At 35.4% G+C, this 22,103-nt stretch overlaps 1 pseudogene; it reads left to right on the forward strand.

Moving 5' to 3' along the window:
- Window positions 1-12,982: 12,982 nt before the first annotated feature.
- On the forward strand, window positions 12,983-13,867 carry LOC121023606 (vomeronasal type-1 receptor 90-like; annotated as a pseudogene).
- Window positions 13,868-22,103: the final 8,236 nt, after the last annotated feature.

A 22,103-nucleotide genomic window follows, 5' to 3' on the forward strand; every position in this document is an offset into this window, starting at 1 on the left:
ATAAAACGTCCATTCTGTTCTGCCATCTTGGCTCCCTCCTCCTACCTGTTCAGGTTTCTTAACACAACGTATTGAAAATATTGTCTTGTCTCCATTGTATAGTGTTGCCTTCTTCATTATACCTTAATTGACAATATAAGTGTGGGGTTATTTCTGGGATCTCTCTCCTGTCCCATCGATCTATGTGTCTATTTTCTTTTCCACAACCATAGACTTTGGTATTCTATAGCTCTGTAGCATATCTTAAAATCTGGGATAATGGTAATCATTTTTCTTCATCTTCAGTATTGTTTTGGCTATTCACGGTCTTTTTTTCATATATATATATATATTATGTAAATATTTGTTCTTGTCCTGTGAAAAGTGCTTTTGGTATGTTGAAAACCTATAGATTTCTTTATGTAGTATGGAGATTATAACAATATTGATTCTTCCAGTGCATGACCATGGAATATCTTTCTATTTGTTTGTATTTTCCTTGACTTCCTTCATCATTGTCCTTAGTCTAGAGAGTATGTCTTTCATTGTCTTTGCTGAATTCCTTCCTAGGCATTTTAGTCCTCTGGTGCAACTGTGAGTGGATTATTTGTTGGTTTCTCTTTCTGCAACATCATTATGAGTGTATGGAAATGCAAAAGATTTCTTATATTAATTTTGTGTCCTACAAATTTCTGAATTAATTCGCAGTTGTAATACTATTTTTTGGTGACTTCATTAGGGTTTTGTATATATAGTGCCATTTCATCTTCAAATAATAATTTTTAGTTATTTCTTACCAATTTGGATTTTTAATTTTTTTCCTTATCTTATTGCTGTCACTACCACTTTCAATACTGTGAAATAGAGTGAAAATGGATATTCTTGTCTCCTTCCTGATCTTAGAGAAAAATTTTTCTCTTTTTCAGCATTATTATGTCAGCATGTTTTTTCCCCACTTATGGCCTTTTCCAGGTTGCAGTGAGTTCTTTCTAATTCTAATTAACAGTTAATATATTATTATATAATTATATATTATATTATTATGTAACAATAACTAATTAAGAGTTATTATAAGACATTATATTTTGTCAAATACTTTTGATCATCTGTAAAGATGATCATATGGTTTTTATCCTTCATCTTGATAATATGATTTATCAAATTGATTGATTTGTAAAGCAAATTAAAATCACCCATGCCTCACCAGAATAAATCATAGTTGATAGTTGTTAATGATTTTTGAAATATAAATTTGAATATGGTTTTGGAAAGTTTGTTAAGGAATGTTTGCATCTATATACATAAAATATATTGATTTGCAGTTTGTTATTGTTTTGGTTTTAGTGTCTGCATCTGTTTTTTTATCTGTGTAATATTGGATTTGTGAACTACATTTGAAAGTTTTCCTTTCTCTTCTATTTTTTTTTGAATACCTTGAGAATATTATTAATTCTGCTTTAATATTGATGGAATTCACCTGTCAAGCTATATGATCCTGGAATTTGCTCTGTTTGGTTGCTTTTCTTTTATTATTACTTATTCAATTTTATTACTAATAACCACTCAGTTAAAATATTGCACTTCTTTCTGATTCTGTTTGGAACAATTATACATTTCTAGTAACTTACCTATTTCTTCAAGTTTTTCCATTTGTTGGCACATAATTTTTCTCTACATTATTTTATAATTCTTTGCATTTCTATGTTGCTGTTATTATTTCATCTCCTTTATTTCTGATTTTATTTATTTGAGTTCTCTTTTTTTATAAGTCTGGCTGATTTTTTCAGTTGTGTTTACCCCCTTAAAGAACTACATCTTGATTTCATTGCTATTTTCTATTTCTTTTAGTTTATATTTTAAAACTGTGGATTATTGTTTAATTTTCATAGCAAGAAAATGCTGGGGGTGTTGTTGATGGCCTGATGCATGCTCAGATAGCATGTGTTGCTGATGGAGAGACCTTTCCTCATGTGATTATGTAATGCAGCTTACATGTTTAAGATCTTATATTCCAAAAGTAATTTTATTCACACATAAACTGAGAGCAAATTATAGAGAATTTCAGCATACTCTCTGCTTCCACACATACAAAGCATCCTCCAGAATCAACATACCCTACCAGAGTGATACATTATTTACAATTGATAAGCCTATATTGATGCATTTTAATCAACCAAAGTCCAGAGTTTACATTATTGTTCATTCTTAGTGCTGCACATTTTTTGAGTGTTTGGAGAAAATTATATTGAGTTGTATGCATAATTATAGAATTAAACCGAATATTCTGATTGTTCTAAAAGTTCTCTATGTCCCAAATATTCCTCTCTCTCTTTTTTTTGAAACCACTGGACTTTTTACTTTCTTTGTAGTTTTTCTTTATCCAAAATGTCTTATAGTAGAAATCATATAAACACAGCCTTATTACTAGTTTACAAAATTTGCTACTCGAATACTAGATGTTGTTTGATAAAGGAGTGCATTTGTGATGACAACTGGATGAGGTATGGAGGTGTTGGATGACAAAATTGTATACTTAAAATTAATATTACACTGTATATTTAAAAAATTAGGATTTAAATAATTTTTTTAAAATGGACCATGACTACAGCAATCATGATAATGATTAAGGTAAAGCTTAGCTATAAAATGCTGCTCTTGACACGTGTCACAAAAGTGAATAATTTGTAGGTTTCTAGAGTTGTTTCCATTTTGCTGTATGTGTGAAATAAAAAAGCCTTGAGAAGAAACAACTGAGGAGATGGAGGGTCAGGGAAGATGGAATACACCACTACAGGAGCTTGTAAGTCTAGTCAAATAAAATACGTTGGCAAAGGGATGTATATATTAATCTTAAACCTGCTTGAATGGAGATTCACTTTTAACATTTACTAAGTGCACCTGGCCAAACAGGTGTGGGATTCAATGCTAGAAGGCAAGCTACAATTTTCTAACCATGCATGTGACCGGGCACATTGCTGAGTCCCCTATGAAGATTACTTCACCTAAGTAAAGTGGAGGAGAAATTTTACTCATTCCCACAAATGTTCTGTGTCATCTATCTATGCACCTGAAACCAATTTAGAGCACATGTGAAGACTGTCAAATCTCTTGCACCATCTGAGATACCTTAGGAAATCTGACATGGTGTTTTACTCATTCAAAATTAGTGTTACTGAAAGACTTTTGGTTGGATGACAGGTTCCATACAACTCACCAGAAGGGTTATCTATGAAAAATATTTTACATAAACAAAATGTTGGAAGCCAGGTGTTTCTCATCCACTATTATCCAGGAATTAGGTAACTTCAGTTTTCTCTGTGGTGTCTCTCCTTCATATAATATCCCAAAGATAGGGCTGTCCTGCTTCTATTGGCAATATGACACTTATGGGTATAGAGATGAGCTGAGGACATCCCTTCCCAATAACCACTTCTTGTAGTCCCATCTCATGCAATCAGACTCAGTCTAAAGTCTCAGTTGAGTTTTTCTCAGCTTCATTACCAGTGAGTGGTCAAGAGTCATATGGGAGGTGAATTAAGGGAGAATTTCTTTGTTAAAGTCATAGAATTCAATACTCATATTGTGGTTGTATATGTTATTGAATTATAGCTATCACCAGTTGATATAACCAGATTAAAGGTAAATTTAGTTAAAGTTATTAAATTATATAAATTTATAAAGTTAAATTTATGTTTGTTTATTTAAATTTACATTTATTTATTATATAAATTTAGAAATTTATAGATTCTGGAATGATATTTTTATTTTTGTGATGTTCAACTTGAATTTGAATGCTTTTTAGTTTTTCTCACTTTCATTGCTTAGGCTTTTCTTCCAATGTTGCTGAAAAGTAAATGCTTTAAAAGAATGATGTCTTCCATTGTTTTCATCTCCAGTGTACAATTGCCAAAAAACAGTAGATGCTTTTCAGTTATTCAGTGGATGATTAACGTGCTTGTTATTTTGGAATTTTTACATTTTACAAAAATATTTGCATAGAACTCATCTATTCAAAAGTTTCTTTTTTCTTTTTGAAATTGCTAGCTCCGTTTCTCACGGTGTCACTATCACCACTGAACAAATCAACTTACCTTCACCTTGTCACTTCCAATTCTCATAATGACTTTATGTTATCAATAACTAGCTATGGGATTTGAAATTTTTTTATAGAATATTGTAAAACTAATGGGGATAATGATGCTATTTACTAATGCAATAATAAAACAACGATAAGATGTGATTTTTGTCTTATAGATTATATAGATGGTGTGTATGTGAATGTGTGTATGTCTGTGTTTCAGACTGGGAAGGACTGTATGAATATTTTATAATGTATAAAATATAATTCTAAATGCAAAATATTTTATAAATATGAGGAAATACATTGTATTGAACTTTACTTTCTTCTAAATAACATATAATCTACTGAGTAATATCACTTGGATTCTTATAAATTATTTCTTCCTTTCATTACACCTTAGTATTTCAGACATTTGATGTCATTCCAAATAATTTAAGATGAATGTTTGTCTCAGGTTTATTTAATGGTGATATTTGCCCACTATCATCTATGACTAAGTGCATAATTGGGGTTTAAATGTTAAAAATAATATTGAGAATAGCCTGAAATGAGAATATAAAAATGAGGAGGAACTTCAGCTGTAGTAACTGCCTTCTGAGACTGCTCAGGGATTTCATCCTCAACCCAGGAAAATCCAGCTCCCTTTTCTCAGAGTGACTGGCTGAGATGTACTTTTAGACTTATAAGTTGTCAAGATTTAAGCTGGGACCAAGTTTCCCTTTGCACTATCACCAGCCTATCAATTCTTTAGGTTTTAATATTTCATTTCTATGGATACGATCAATGTTTTAAAAAATACTATAATTTTTCCATGGTAGTGTTGCCAGATTTACCAAATATAAACATAAAATATAGAGTAGTTTGAAATTCAGAAATCCAACAGTAGAAATCCAACAGTAGAGTGTTGTACCACTCTACTATGTTTACTTACTTACATGTAATATGTGTATGTGATAGTTGGGACATACATATACTAAAAAAGTACATATCATATGCTTGATAATCAAATTTAACTTACACTTTATTGCTCACCTTGAATCTATGGGAAGCATGGCATTTTCCTGTCCAGGCTCAGCACTCAAGCCCTCAAGATTGTAAGTGGAAAAAAATACAGGAATACACTTTTTCAATTTATAACCATTTATACAAAGCAGGCATGAACTAGACGTGGCCAACCACATATGCCATGATCTGGTAAAATTTAACATAATTTCTATCTATGTCATTTTATTGCATGGATTCTATTATCTATTTTGGTATATGACTTTTAATACATACTTTGTATCTTTAAAATGATTTACATATACAGTTATTGAATAATTACACATATATTAGTGGCCAAAACCAAATGATGTTTTATCATACTGGATTGCTGACCCTAAGCTTTGGATATCATTGTGCCTCTATGCCAATATTATCCAACTCTCTGGGGTCCAACATGACAGCAGAACCCAAGTGTTCTGTGAATAGAGATATATATTTGTGGCTGCTAATAGTGATTAAGAGAATTGAAGATAAATTTGTCATATCATAGATTAAACATTTGGAAAAATAGTTATAGCCATTTAATCAAAGATTTGTTTTATAAATTATTGTTTTATAAAATTACATATATCAGGCAATTATAAAGCAATGCTTTACCTCAGCAATGACATTCTAAGTCTCAGCCAAGAACACTAACTCTCAAAATTTCTTCACTGAAAACAAAAGTAAGCACTCTTTCAGGAGAAAAATAAACAAAATAAGTAGTACAGTTAAAAAATTTAAGCCCTGGATCACATTAATTAGATAGATAATTATGCATGTATACATGGCATATACCATGAAAAAATTATTGCAAAATTATTCATGTATATTTTACAAAGTGGTCTAATATCCTGATCAGACATGATAATGAGTACGTTTTTGTAGGAGCATTTTTCCCCTTGCTAATAGTGTTTCTTTTTTTATTATTTTTTCAATATATGAAATTTATTGTCAGATTGGTTTCCATACAACACCCAGTGCTAGTCCCAAAAGAAGCCCTACTCAATACGGATCACCCACCCTCTCCTCCCTCCTACCCCCCATCAACCCTCAGTTTGTTCTCCATTTTTAAGTCTTTTATGCTTTGGCTCTCTCCCACTCTAACCTCTTTTTTTTTTCCTTCCCCTCCCACATGGGTTTCTGTTAAGTTACTCAGGATCCACATAAGAGTGAAAACATATGGTATCTTTCTCTGTATGGCTTATTTCACTTAGCATCACACTCTCCACTTCCATCCACGTTGCTACAAAAGGCCATATTTCATTTTTTCTCATTGCCACGTAGTATTCCATAGTGTATATAAACCACAATTTCTTTATCCATTCATCAGTTGATGGACATTTAGGCTCTTTCCATAATTTGGCTATTGTTGAGAGTGCTGCTATGAACATTGGGGTACAAGTGCCCCTATGCATCAGTACTCCTGTATCCCTTGGGTAAATTCCTAGCAGTGCTACTGCTGGGTCATAGGGTAGGTCTATTTTTAATTTTTTGAGGAAACTCCACACTGTTTTCCAGAGTGGCTGCACCAACTTGCATTCCCACTAACAGTTCAAGAGGGTTCCCATTTCTCCACATCCTCTCCAGCATCTATAGTCTCCTGATTTGTTCATTTTGGCCACTCTGACTGGCATGAGGTGATATCTGAGTGTGGTTTTGATTTGTATTTCCCTGATGACAAGTGATGATGAGCATCATTTCATGTCCCTGTGGGCAATCCAGATGTCTTCTTTAGAGAAGTGTCTGTTCATGTTTTCTGCCCATTTCTTCACTAGGTTATTTGTTTTTTTGGTGTGGAGTTTGGTGAGCTCTTTATAGATTTTGGATACTAGCCCTTTGTCCGATATGTCATTTACAAATATCTTTTTCCATTCCATTGGTTGCCTTTTAGTTTTGTTGATTGTTTCCTTTGCTGTGCGGAAGCTTTTTATCTTCATGAGGTCCCAGTAGTTCATTTTTGCTTTTAATTCCCTTGCCTTTGGGAATGTGTCGAGTAAGAAATTGCTACGGCTGAGGTCAGAGAGGTCTTTTCCTGCTTTCTCCTCTAGGGTTTTAATGGTTTCCTGTCTCACATTCAGGTCCTTTATCCATTTTGAGTTTATTTTTGTGAATGGTGTAAGAAAGTGGTCTAGTTTCAATCTTCTGCATGTTGCTGTCCAGTTCTCCCAGCACCATTTTTTAAAGAGACTGTCTTTTTTCCATTGGATGTTCTTTCCTGCTTTGTCAAAGATGAGTTGGCCATACTTTTGTGGGTTTAGTTCTGGGGTTTCTATTCTATTCCACTGGCCTATGTGTCTATTTTTGTGCCAATACCATGCTTTCTTGATGATGACAGCTTTGTAGTAGAGGCTAAAGTCTGGGATTGTGATGCCTCCTTCTTTGGCCTTCTTCAAAATACTTTGGCTATTCGGGGCCTTTTGTGGTTCCATATGAATTTTAGGATTGCTTGTTCTAGTTTCGAGAAGAATGCTGATGCAATTTTGATTGGATTTCATTGAATGTGTAGATAGCTTTGGGTAGTATTGACATTTTGACAATATTTATTCTTCCAATCAATGAGCAGGGAATGTTTTTCCACTTCTTTATATCTTCTTCAATTTCCTTCATAAGCTTCCTATAGTTTTCAGCATACAGATCTTATACATCTTTGGTTAGATTTATCCCTAGGTATTTTATGCTTCTTGGTGCAATTGTGAATGGGATCAGTTTCTTTATTTGTCTTTCTGTTGCTTCATTATTAGTGTATAAGAATGCAACTCAATTCTGTATATTGATTTTGTATCCTGCAACCTAGCTAAATTCATGTATCAGTTCTAGCAGACTTTTGGTGGAGCCTATCAGATTTTCCATGTATAATATCATGTCATCTGCAAAAAGTAAAAGGTTGACTTCATCTTTGCCAATTTTGATGCATTTGATGTCCTTTTGTTGTCTGATTGGTGATGCTAGCACTTCCAACACTATGTTAAACAACAGCGGTGAGAGTGGACATCCCTGTCATGTTCCTGATCTCAGGGGGGAACTCTCAGTTTTTCCCCATTGAGGATGATGTTAGCTGTGGGCTTTACATAAATGGCTTTTATGATGTTTAAGTATGTTCCTTCCATCCTGACTTTCTTGAGGTTTTTATTAAGAAAGTTTGCTGAATTTTGTCAAAGGCCTTTTCTGCATCAATTGACAGGATCATATGGTTCTTACCTTTTCTTTTATTAATGTGATGTATCACGTTGATTGATTTGCAAATGTTGAACCAGCCCTGCATCCCAGGAATGAATCCCACTTGATCATGGTGAATAATTCTTTTTATATGCTGTTGAATTAGATTTGCTAGTATCTTACTGAGAAGTTTTGCATCCATATTCATCAGGTATATTGACCTGTAGTTCTCTTTTATTACTGGGTCTCTGGTTAAGGAATCAAAGTAATACTGACTTCATAGAATTAGTCTGGAAGTTTTCCTTACCTTTCTATTTTTTGGAATAGCTTGAGAAGAATAGGTGTTATCTCTGCTTTAAATGTCTGGTAGAACTCCCCTGGGAAGCCATCTGGTCCTGGACTCTGATTTTTTTGGGAGAGTTTTGATGACTGATTCAATTTCTTCGCTGGTTATGGGTATGTTCAAGCTTTCAATTTCCTCGTGATTGAGTTTTGGAAGTGTGTGGGTGTTTAGGAATTTGTCCATTTCTTCCAGGTTGTCCAGTTTGTTGGCATATAATTTTTCATAGTATTCCCTGATCATTGCTTTTATCTCTGAGGGATTGGTTATAATAATTCCATTTTCATTCATGATTTTATCTATTTGGGTCATCTCCCTTTTCTTTTTGAGAAGCCTGGCTAGAGGTTTGTCAATTTTGTTTATTTTTTTCAAAAAACCAACTCTTGGTTTCGTTGATCTGCTCTACAGTTTTTTTAGATCCTATATTGTTCAGTTTTGCTCTGATCTTTATTATTTCTCTTCTTCTGCTGGGTTTAGGGTGTCTTTGCTGTTTTTCTTCTATTTCTTTTAGGTGTGCTGTTAGATTTTGTGTTTGGGAGTTTTCTTGTTTCTTGAGATAGGCCTGGATTGCAATGTATTTTCCTCTCAGGACTGCCTTCGCTGCATCCCAAAGCATTTGGATTGTTGTATTTTCATTTTCGTTTGTTTCCATATATTTTTTAATTTCTTCTCTAATTGCCTGGTTGACCCACTCATTCTTTAGTATGGTGTTCTTTAACCTCCATGCTTTTGGAGGTTTTCCAGACTTTTTCCTGTGGTTGATTTCAGGCTTCATAGCATTGTGGTCTGAAAGTATGCATGGTATGTTTTCAATTCTTGTATGCTTATGAAGGGCTGTTTTGTGACCCAGAATGTGTTCTGTCTTGGAGAATGTTCCATGTGCACTTGAGAAGAAAGTATATTCTGTTGCTTTGGGATGCAGAGTTCTAAATATATCTGTCAAGTCCATCTGATCCAATGTCTCATTCAGGGCCCTTGTTTCTTTATTGACCATGTGTCTAGATGATCTATCCATTGTTGTAAGTAGGGTGTTAAAGTCCCCTGCAATTACCACATTCTTATCAATAAGGTTGCTTCTGTTTGTGCGTAATTGTTTTATATATTTGGGGGCTCCTGTATTCAGCGCATAGACAATTATAATTGTTAGCTCTTCCTGATGGATAGACCCTGTGATTATTATATAATGCCCTTGTTCATCTCTTGTTACAGCCTTTACTTAAAGTCTAGTTTGTCTGATATAAGTAGGGCTACTCCAGCTTTCTTTTGACTTCCAGTGGCATGATAAATAGTTCTCCATCCCCTCACTCTCAATCTGACTGTGTCCTCAGGTCTAAAATGAGTCTCTTGTAGACAGCAAATAGAATGGGTCTTATTTTTTTATCCATTCTGATACCCTATGTCTTTTGGCTGGCACATTTAGTCCATTTACATTCAATGTTATTATAGAAAGATATGGGTTTAGAGTCATTGTGATGTCCGTAGGTTTCATGCTTGTAGCAATGTCTCTAATACTTTGTCTCACAGGATCCCCCGTAGGGCTGGTTTAGTGGTGACTAATTCCTTCAGTTTTTGTTTGTTTGGGAAGACCTTTATCTCTCCTTCTATTCTAAATGACAGACTTGCTGGATAAAGGGTTCTCAGCTGCATATTTTTTCTGTTCATCACATTGAAAATCTCCTGCCATTCCTTTCTGACCTGCTAAGTTTCAGTAGAGAGATTGGTCACGAGTCTTATAGGTCTCCCTTTATATGTTAGAGCATGTTTATCCTTAGCTGCTCTCAGAATTTTCTCTTTATCCTTGTATTTTGCCAGTTTCACTATGATATGTCGTGCAGAAGATCGATTCAAGTTACGTCTGAAGGGAGTTCTCTGTGCCTCTTGGATTTCAATGCCTTTTTCCTTCCCCAGATCAGGGAAGTTCTCAGCTATTAGTTCTTCAAGTACACCTTCAGCACCTTTCCCTCTCTCTTCCTCCTCCGGAATACCAATTATGCATATATTATTTCTCCTTAGTGCATCACTTATTTCTCTAATTTTCCCCTCATACTCCAGGATTTTTTTATCTCTATTTTTCTCAGTTTCTTCTTTTTCCATAATTTTATCTTTTAGTTCACCTATTTTCTCCTCTGCCTCTTCAGTCCGAGCTGTGGTAATCTCCATTTTATTCTGCAGCTCATTAATAGCATTTTTTACCTCCTCCTGGCTGTTCCTTAGTCCCTTGATCTCTGTAACAATGGATTCTCTGCTCTCCTCTGTAATGTTTTCAAGCCCAGTGATTAGTTTTATGACTATTCTTCTAAATTCACTTTCTGTTATATTGTTCAAATCGTCTTTTATCAGTTCATTAGCTGTCATTATTTCCTGAACTTTTTTTTGAGGGGAAATCTTCCGTTTCATCATTTTAGATAGTCCCTAGAGTGGTGTGGAACTGCGGGGGCACTTCCCCTGTGCTGTTGAATAACTTGCGTTGGTGGGCAGGGCCATAGTCAGACCTGATGTCTGCCCCCAGCCCACCACTGGGGCCATAGTCAGACTGGTGTGTGCCTTCTCTTTCCCTCTCCTAGGGACGGGATTCACTGTGGGGTGGTGTGGCCTGTCTGGCCTACTTGCACACTGCCAGGCTTGTGGGGCTGGGGATCTGGCATATTAGTTGGGGTAGATTGGCAAGGTGCACAGGGTTGGGAAGGGAGGCTCAGCTCTCTTTTCTTTTGGAGATCCACTTTGGGAGGGGCCCTGAGGCACTGGGAGGGAGTCTGACCCCCTGGAGGGATGGATCCGCAGAAACACTGTGTTGGGTGTTTGCACAATTTAAGCAAGTTCCCTTGCAGGAACTGGTTCCCTTGGTATATTGGTTGGGGGATGGGCGAGGGAGATGGTGCTGGCAAGTGTCTGTGTTTCCCGCCAAGCTGCTCTCTGTTGTTCCGGGGTCAACAACCCTCTCTCCTGTTGTCTTCCAGCCCTCCCAGTCTCCGAGCAGAGCTCTTAGCTTATAAGCTTCTAGATGTTAAGTCCCGCCAGCTGTCAGAACACACTCCATCGGCCCCTCTGCTTTTGCAAGCCAGACTGGGGGGCTCTGCTTTGCCAGCGGGCTGCCCCTCTGCCCCGGCTCCCTCCTGCCAGTCCGTGTATCACGCATAGCGTCTCCGCCCTTCCTACCCTCTTCCATGAGCCTTTTGTCTGCGCTTGGCTCTGGAGACTCCATTCTGCTAGTCTTCTGGCTGTTTTCTGGGTTTTAGGCAGGTGTAGGTGGAATTTAAGTCATCAGCAGGTCGCGGTAAGCCCAGCATCCTCCTACGCTGCCATCTTCCCCCAAATGTAGCAGCATTAAAAGCATGGGAATATATCCTTTTATTAATGGAGTCCCATGAAATGATCTTCATATAAACATTTAATATAAATTTGTGAATGTCGCAAGGTGGAGAATCGTGTGTTTGTCCTCTTCTTTTCTAGAAAATTGATATCTAGTCTTTGGCAATTCCTTACTGATATAAAAAGAGATTACAAAATGACTCTTTTTAATTGACAATAAAGGGGAGTGAGCCATGTTCAAGTTGAATCAATTTTGTAATTCTCACCCCAATTGTTTGTCTACAACCAAATATTCACATCCATGATATGAATACATTAGCTTGTATGACAATGAGAATTACAGTTGTAGATAGAAAGACGTTTAATAATTATCTGATTTTAAAGTGAAATTATGATGAATTGTCAGGTTATGACAAATGTTTCACAACGGTCTCTAAATATTGAAGGATGAAGAATAGAAAGTGATAGTATGTGATGGAAAACACACTTGGATATTTTTTTTCTCAATTGTTTGGTAATTCTTTCCCCATTAGCATAAAATTTACAACAGTTCAATTATAAATAAAAATACCTATGCACTCTTTATATGGCTATTAGTATTCTTCATGCTGAATATGAGTCCGGGTAATGCAGAACAGAAAGCAAAAGAAATGCATGTACATTGGAGCAAGAGAAATGGGTACATTGTCCTGCCATGATTTTGGTTATGTTGTGTGTATTATCTCTCTTTCCCACCCTCTCTTTTTCATCTTTCCCCCTCTCTCCCTTGTTAGATAATACATACGATGATAGATTTTAGGTAGATACATAGATGATAGATAGGTAGATGTCAGATAGATATGTATGACTATAAAATACATTCACACTCAAATTCGTGTGCAAATTATGTTGAGACTATACTAAGACTTCATACAACATAAGTTTTACATTGATTTTGTAAAATAGATTTGGTTAAAATGTGATGTGGTGATGAGTATGGCAACAAAATTAATTACAATGATCATGTGAGGTCTATTTTTTCCAGATAAATATGCTTTTGCACCTATCATGATCACATCTTCCATTCATTTGACTATTAAATATGCCAATTTTTACCAGTAGGCATTGGAATTTCCACCAACACCTTCCTCTTTCTCTTCCACGTTTTCATGATCCTCTAGATCACAGGTCTAAGCCCACTGACCTAATCATCTGTCATTTGGCCTTTGTCCGCATAATAAAACTCTCCATTGCATTGTTTTTATTGTGTACAACCCTGTTGGAATCACTGAACTTTCTGAATGATTTAAAATATAAGGCTTTATTCTGCATGATCAGAGTAATGGGGGGCCCCTGCATGAGGACCACCTGCCTTCTAAGCATACTCCAGGCCATTATCATCAGCCCCAGTACCTCCCGGTTGGCCAGTTTTAAACCTAAATGCACAAAGTACATCTTCCATTCATTTATCATCTTATGGTTTCTCGGTTTGTCTCTCAATAGTAACTGCATCTTGTATATTGCTGCTTCTTCTTCTAATGTGACCCAGAATAATCTACTGAATGTTAGTAAATACTGCTCATTTTCCCCCATAAGGTCCATCATCAGGGTTCTACTTCTCACACTGACATTATCCAGGGATGGTTCTTCATAGAAGTCATGCTACTCTCTAGTGCATACATGATGATTCCCTTGTCCAGGTATCAGAGGTGGTGCCACCACCATCACAGCACCAGCCTCTCTTCAAGAGTCTCCCCAGTGAGAAAGACCACCCAGAATGTACTGTTTTGGCTGAGTTTCTTTGTGGCCATGTACTGGGTGGATGCCATCATCTCTTTCTCTGCAACTCTGTTATGGACATATGATCCAGTCATCCTAGATTTCCAGAAGCTTGTGTCTAATGTCTATGCCACTGTCAGTGTGTTGGTGGTAATTTGTTCTGATAAAAGGATATAAATGTGTTTCAAAAGTGTGAATACATTACAATCAATTTATAACTACTTATTCATGAAATATTTATACCAAAACTGGATATTTTTGCTTTAATTCAAATGACAGAATATTTATTTATGTCACAAACAAGTATAATTTAACTTACATGTAACTTCAAATTATATCTTACTTTATCTAAATATATTTGAAATCTATTATGCCAAGGACACTCCAGGTTCAATAGTTTAGTATTCAGGAAGATTTGATATTTACAATTGTAAACGTTTATGTTCCAAATGTGACAGCACCCAAATAAATAAATCAATTAATCACAAATATAAAGACATTCATTGATAATAATACTATAATAATAGGGTATTTCAACAACCCCACTTCCAGCAATGGACAGATGATCTAAACAGAAAATCAACAAGGAAACAATGGCAGTGAATGACACACTGGAACAAATGGATTTAACAGATATATTCTGAACATTTCATCCTAAAGCAGTGAAATACACATTCTTCTCCAGTGTACATGGAACATTCTCCAGGATATATAACATAATGGGACACAAATAAGCCCTCAACAAATACAAAACCATGCAGATCATAATGTACACATTTTCAGACCACAACACCATGATACTCGAAATCAACCACAAGAAAAAAATTTGGAAAGATAAATAATTAGAGAGTAAAGAACGTCCTACTAAAGAATGAATGGGTAAACAAGAAGTTAAAGAGGAAATTAAAAAGTACACATAAGCCAATGAAAAAGATAACAACACAGCCCAAAACTTCTGGGACCAGGAAAGGCAGTCAGTCACAAGAGGAAAGTATATAGCAATGCGGGCCTTCCCAAAGAAGGAAGAAATGTCTCAGATGCACACCTAAACTTACATGTTAACTAGCTGGAACAAAAAAAACAGAAATTAAAACTCAAAACCAGCAGAAGACAGGAAATATTAAAGATTAGAACATAAATCAATGCTATTGAAATAAAAAAATACAGTAGAAAAGATGAATGAAACCAGGAGCTGGCTCTTTGAAAGAATTAACAAAATTGATAAACCACTAGCCAGATTGATCAAAAAGAAAAAGGAATGGACCCAAATAAATACAATCAAGAATGAAAGAGGAGAAATGCACACAACCAACACATCAGAAATAAAAACAATAATAAGAGAATATTATGAGCAGGTATATGCCAATAAAATGGGCAACCTGGAAGAAATGGGCAAATTCCTAGAAACATATACACTACCAAAACTTAAACAGGAAGAAATAGAAAATTTGAACAGACCCATAACCAGTAAAGAAATCGAATTAGTAATCAAAAATCTGCCAAAAAACAAAAGTCCAGGGCCAGATGGCTTTCCAGGGGAATTCTACCAAACATTTAAAGAAGAGTTGACACCTATTCTTTTAAAGCTGTTTCAAAAAATTGAAATGGAAGGAAAACATCCAAAGTCATTCTGTGAAGCCAGCATTACATTGATTCCAAAACCAGACAAAGACCCCACTAAAAAAGAGAATAGACCAATTTCCCTGATGAGCATGGATGCAAAAACCCTCAGCAATATACTAGCCACCTGGATCCAACAATACATTAAAAGAATTATTCACCACGACAAAGTGGTATTTATACCTGGGATGCAGGGCTGGCTCAATATCCACAAAACAATGTGATACATCACAACAATAAAAGAAAGGACAAGAACTACATGATCCTCTCAATGGATGCAGAGAACATATTTGACAAAATACAGCATCCTTTTTTTATAAAAACCTTCAAGAAAGTAGGGATAGAAGGATAATACCTCAGGATCATAAAAGCCATATATGAAAGACCCACTCTAATATCATTCTCAATGGGGAAAAATTGAAAGCTTTTCCTCTAAGGCTATGAACATGACAGTGATATCAACTCTTGCCACTGGTATTTAAAATAGTATTGGAAGTCTTAGCCTCTGCAACCAGAAAACTCAAAGGAATAAAAGACATCCAATCACTCAGGAGGAAGTCAAATTTTTACTCTACACAGATGACATGATACTCTACATAGAAAACCCAAAGGATTCCACCAAAAAAACTGCTAGAACTGATCCATGAATTCAGCAAAGTTGCAGGACATAAAATCAATACACAGAAATTGGTTGCATTCCCATACACCAATAATGAAGCAACAGACATATAAATCAAGGAATGGGTCCCATTTACAATTGCACCAAAACACATAAAATACCTGGAAATAAACCTAACTAAAAGGGTGAAAAATCTATACACTGAAAACTACAGAAAACTTATGAAAGAAATGGAAGAAGACACATAACAATGGAAACATATTTCATGCTCCTGGATTGGAAAAACAAATATTGTGAAAATATTGATACTACTCAAAGCAATCTACATATCCAATGCAATACCTATCAAAATAACACCAGCATTCTTCACAGAGCTATAACAAACAATTTTAAAATTTTTATGGAACCAGAAAAGACCCCAAATAGCCAGAGCAATCTTGAAAAAGAAAAACAAAGCTAGAGGCATCACAATCCCAGATTTCAAGATGTATTACAAACCTGTAATCATCAAGGCAGTATGGTACTGGAACAAAAACAGACACATAGGTCAATGTAACAGAATACAGAACCCAGAAACGGACCCACAAACATATGGCCCACTAATCGCTGACAAAGTGGGAAAGAATATCCAGTAGAATAAAGATAGTCTCTCCAGCAAATGGTGCTGGGAAAACTGGAGAGCAGTATGAAAAAAAAAAAAAAAAAAAAAAAAAAGAACCTGGACCACTTTCTCACACGATACACAAAAATAAACTCAAAATGGATTAAAGACCTAAATAGAAGGCAGAAAGCCATCAAAATCTTAGAGGACAAAGCAGGCAAAAAACACTTTGATCTTAGCCGCAGCAACTTCTTACTCAACACGTCTCCATAGGCAAGGGAATCAAAAGCTAAATGAATAATGGGGACATCATCAAAGTAAAAAGCTTCTGCAAAGCAAAGGTAATGATCAGAAAAACTAAAAGGCAACCGATGGAATGGGAGAAGATATTTGCAAATGACATATCAGAGAAAGTGTTAGTATCCAATATCTATAAGGAACTTCTCAAACTCAACACCCAAACAGCAAATAATCTAGTGAAGAAATGGGAAGAAGACATGAATAAAGACGTCTCCAAAAAAGACATACAGGTGGCCAACCGACACATGAAAAAATGCTCAACATCAGTCATCAGAGAAATACAAATCAAAACCACAATGAAATACCACCTTACACCTGTCAGAACGGCTAACATTAGCAACCCAGGCAACTACAGATGTTTGTGAGGATGCAGAGAAAGAGGATCTCTTTTCCACTGCTGGTGGGACTGTAAAACTGTTGTAGTCACTCTGGAAAACAGTATGGAGATTCCTCAAAAACCTAAAAATGAAACTACCCTATGACCCAGCAATTGCACCACTAGGTATTTATCCAAGGGATACAGGTATGCTGTTTTGAAGGGACACATGCACCCCAATGTTATAGAAGCACTATCAACAATACCCAAAGTATGGAAATAGTTCAAATGTCCATAGATGGATGAATGGATAAAGAAGATGTGGTATATACACAATGGAGTATTACTTAGCAATCAAAACAAATGAAATCTTGCCATTTGCAACTATATGGATAGAACTAGAGGGTATTATGCTAAGTGAAAATACAGAAAGACAAATATCATAAATTCACTCATATGGGGAATTTAAGATACAAAACAGATGAACATAGGGAAGGGAAAAATAATATAAAAACAATATAAATCAGGGAGGGAGACAAAAACATAAGAGACTCTTAAATATAGAGAAGGAACAGAGGGTTGCTGGAGGAGTGGTGGGATGGGGAATGGGCTAAATGAGTAAGGGACGTTAAGGAATCTACTCCTGAAATCATTGTTGCACTATATACTAACTAACTTGGATTTAAATTTTAAAATTATTAATAGAATGAAAAATAAATAAATAAATAAAATCAGTTTAACAAAAAAGAAAAAAGGCATAATTTTATTCGACTAAAGAGAAATGAAGTATTCAAAAACAAAACACAACAAAAAGAATTGTTTCCTCTAGCTCTGCAAAGATGCTGGTGTATTTTGAGGAGTATTGTATTTAATGGGTAGATTGCTTTGGGCACTATCGACATTTTAACAATATTTGTTCTTCCAATCCATGAGAATAGAATGTTTTTCCATTTCCTTGCTTCTATTTCAATTTCTTTCATAAACTTTCTATAGTTTTAAGCATAAAGAATTTTTTTTTCCTTTTTTGTTAGGATTATTCCTAGGTTCCTTATTGGTTTTGGTGCATTTGTAAATGGAATTCTTTGATTTATCTTTCTGCTGCCTCATTATTGGTGTAATGAAATGCAACCAAATTCCATGCTTTGACTTTATGTCTTGCAGATTTGTTGAACTCATGTATCAGGTCTAGGTTTTTTGTTGGAGGCTTTCGGGTTTTCCATGTGATGTATCATGTCATCTTTGGAGAATAGACGTTTGAGTTCTTCTTTGCCAATTCGTACAAATTTTAGTTCTTTGTGTTGTCTAATTGCTATTGCTACAGTTTCCAGTATTATATTGAACAACAGTGGTAAGAGTGGACATCCTGTCATGTTCCTGACCTTAGTGGGGGAAGATCTCAGTTTTGTGGTTTTTTTTCCATTGATGATGATCTACCTATGGGTCTTTCATATATAGCCTTTATTATGATGAAGTATTATCCTTCTATCCCTATTTTCTGACAGTTTTTATCAAGGAATGATGCTGTATTTTGTCAAATGTATTTTCTGCAACTTTTGAGAGGATCATATGTTTCTTATCTTTTCTTTTATTAATGTGTTGTATCACATTGATTCATTTGTGAATATGGAACTAGTCTTGCAGTCCAAAAATAAATCCCACTTGATTATGGTGGATAAGTATTTTAGTGTAATATTGAATGTTATTTGCTAGTATCTTGTTGAGAATTTTTGCATCCATGTTCATCAGAGATATTGACCTGTAATTCTCTTTTTTAGTGGGGTCTTCGTCTGCTTTTGGATTTAAGGTAACGCTCACTCCATAGAATGAGTTTGGAAGGTTTCCTTCCATTTTATTTTTGGAACAGTTTGGGAAGAGTCGGTACTAATTCTTCTTTAAATGTCAGGTAGAATTCCCCTGAGTATCTATCTGGCCCAGGACTGTTGTTTTTTGGGAAATTTTGATAACTAGTTCATTTTTGCTGTCATGGGTCCCTTTTAATTCTTTTATTTCTTCCTGTTTCAGTATTAGCAATATGTGTGTTTGTAGGAATTTGTAAATTTCTTCCAGGTGGCACAGTTTGATGGCATGTAATTTTCTGGGTATTTTCTTATAATTGTTTGTATTTCTGTGGTGTTGGTTGTGATCTCTCCTCTTTCATTTGTGCTTTTATCTATTTGGGTCCTCTCTGTTTTCTTTTTGATAAGTCTGGCTAGGGTTTATCATTTTTGTTTTTTCTTTCAAAGAACCAGCATTTAGTTTCATTTATCTGTTCTACTATTTTTTGTCTGTTTCCATATCATTTATTTCTGCTCTAATATTTATTATTTCCATAACTCTACTGGCTTTAGGCTTTATTTACCTTTCCTTTTCTTGATCCAATAGGTGTAAGATAAGGTTGTGTAATTGGGAAATTTCTTGTTTCTTTAGATAGGCCTGAATGCAATTTCTTTTACCTTAGAACTGTGTTTACTACATCCCAGAGGGTTTGTAATATCGTGTTTGCATTTTCATTTGTTTCCATGAAGTTTTTTTTTTTTAATTTCTTCTTTAATTCCCACACTAAACTATTTATGCTCTGATAGTATATTTTTTAACCTCCATGAGTTTGAGGGCTTTCCAAATTTTTGTGTGTGATTGATTTCAAGTTTCATAGTGCTGTGATCCTAAAATATCCATGATATGATCTCACCTTTTTGTGCCTATTGAGGGCTGATTTGTGAACCAACATGGGATGTATTCTGGAGTATGTTCCAGGTGCATTAAAGAAAGATGTATTCTGCTACTTTAGAATGAAATGTTATGAATGTATCTGTTAAGTCCATCTGTTCCAGTGTGTCTTTCAAAGGCATTTTTGCTTGTTGGCTTTCTGCTTAGATGATCTGTCCATTGCTATAAGTGGTGCATTAAATTATCCTGCAATTTTGGTATCATTTTCAGTGAGTTTCTTTATGTTTGTTGTTAATTGATTCATATATTTGCATTCCTATAAGATGGGGGCATATATATTTACATTTGGTAGATCTTCTTAATAGAGAGGCCCCTTACTTATGATACAATGCTATTCTTTATCTCTTGTTACAGTCTTTGTTTTACTTTTTTTTAATATTTATTTATTTTTGAGAGAGACACAGAGACTGAATGGGAGAGTGGCAGAGATAGAGGGAAGCACAAAATCTGAAGCAAGCTCAAGACTCTGAGGTGTCTGCACAGAGCCTGACATGGGGCCCGAATTCACAAATGGTGAGATCATGACCTGAGCCAAAATCGGACTCTTAACAAAGAGCCACCCAGGCACCTCTACAGACTTTGTTTTAAAATCTGGTTTGTCTAAGTATTGATACTTTGACTTTCTTTTGATGTTGATTATCATGATAGGTGGTTTTCCATCCCCTCTCTTTCAAATTCGAGGTGCATTTATCTCAAAAATGAGTCTGTTGTAGGCTGTATATAAAGGGCTCTTGTTTTTGTTTGTTTTTAATACCATTGAAACCCTATGTATTTTCATTGGTGCACTTAACCCATTTATATTCAGAGTGTTTATTTAAATTTAGTGCCTTTTTGTTACCTGTGGAGTTGGTATATCTGATGATGTTCTCTGGTCCTTTCTAAATTTCATTGTTGATCTTGTTTCTTTCTCCAGTCCAAGAGACCTCCTTTAAATTTCTTGCAGGGCTGGTTTAGTGATCACAAATTCTTAGGTTTTCTTTTTTTTCTTTTTCTTTTCTTTTCTTTTCCTTTCCTCTTCCTTTTTTCTTTTTCTTTCTTTCTTTATTTCTTTTTTGTTATTGTCTTTTGTCTGGGAAAATCTTTCTCTCTCCTATTCTGAATGACAACTTTGCTGGATAAAGAATTCTTGGTTATGTATTTCCTATACAGCATATTGAATATTTCTTGCCAATTCCTCCTGCCACTCCCTTCTGGACTTCTCAGTTTCAGTGGACAAGCATGCTGTTAACCTTATGTGTCTACCTGTAGTAGGTTAAGGATACTTTGTCCCTGGCTGCTTTCAGAATTCTCTGTGTACCTTTATATTTTATAAGTTTTATGATGGTGTGACATGGTGTTGCCCTGTTTTTATTGATTTGAGGGGGAGTTCTCTGTGCCTCTTGGACTTGAATGCCTGTTTCCTTCACCATATAAGGAAGTTCTCAGCTATAATTTGCTCAAAGAAATCTTCTGGCTTCCCTCCATTCACTGGTGATTCTTATGGTACAGATTTTGTTTTATGGAAACACTAAGATCTCTAAGTCTCCTTTAGTGATCTAAAAGTTTTCTCTCCCTCTTTTTTTCAGCTTCATTATTTTCCATAATTTTATCTTCTATATCACCTATTCTCTCCTCAGCTTCTTCAAACCTTGTTGGGATTGTATATGGTTAGTTTTGAATCTGAGTTACAGAATTTTTTATTTCACTCTTAGTTTTTAGGACTTTGATCCCTGCAGCAAAGATTTATCTGGTTTCTTCTGTGCTTTTTTTTCAAACTCAGCTAGTCGTCTTATGACTGGTATTCTAAATTCATGGTCAAATATTTGGCTTATATCTGTATTAAGCAAGTTTCTGGCTGTGATTTCTTCTTGGCCTTTCTGTTGGGGAGAATTCCTCTGTCTTGTAATTTTGGCTAAATTTCTGTATTTTGCATGTTTTGAAACCTATTATGTTTCTTACACCTGAGAGAAATACTATATTAAAAAGGGGTTGTAAACTGTCTAGGACCTGGCATTTCAGAAAGTGTTTCTGGTGTATGCTTTGTGCAACTGGCTGTGTTATTTTGGCTTTACTTTCCCACTGGTCACTTCTCTGCTGAGCTCCTCCTTGGTGCAGTGAGGCTTTTTGACTTTTAACTAGGTGTGCTTTTATTTTTTTGTGAAGTAGGCCAGGAAAAAGGGGGGAATTTTCTGATCCAAAGGTGTTGGTGTGGCTCAGTCAGTTAAGCATGTGACTTTTGATTTTGCCTCAGGTCATGATCTCAAGGTTTGTGAGATCAAACCTCATGTCAGG

This window comes from Herpailurus yagouaroundi, unplaced genomic scaffold (assembly GCF_014898765.1).
Source record: "Herpailurus yagouaroundi ecotype Mexico unplaced genomic scaffold, PumYag 566, whole genome shotgun sequence".
Taxonomy (NCBI): Eukaryota; Metazoa; Chordata; class Mammalia; order Carnivora; family Felidae; genus Herpailurus; species Herpailurus yagouaroundi.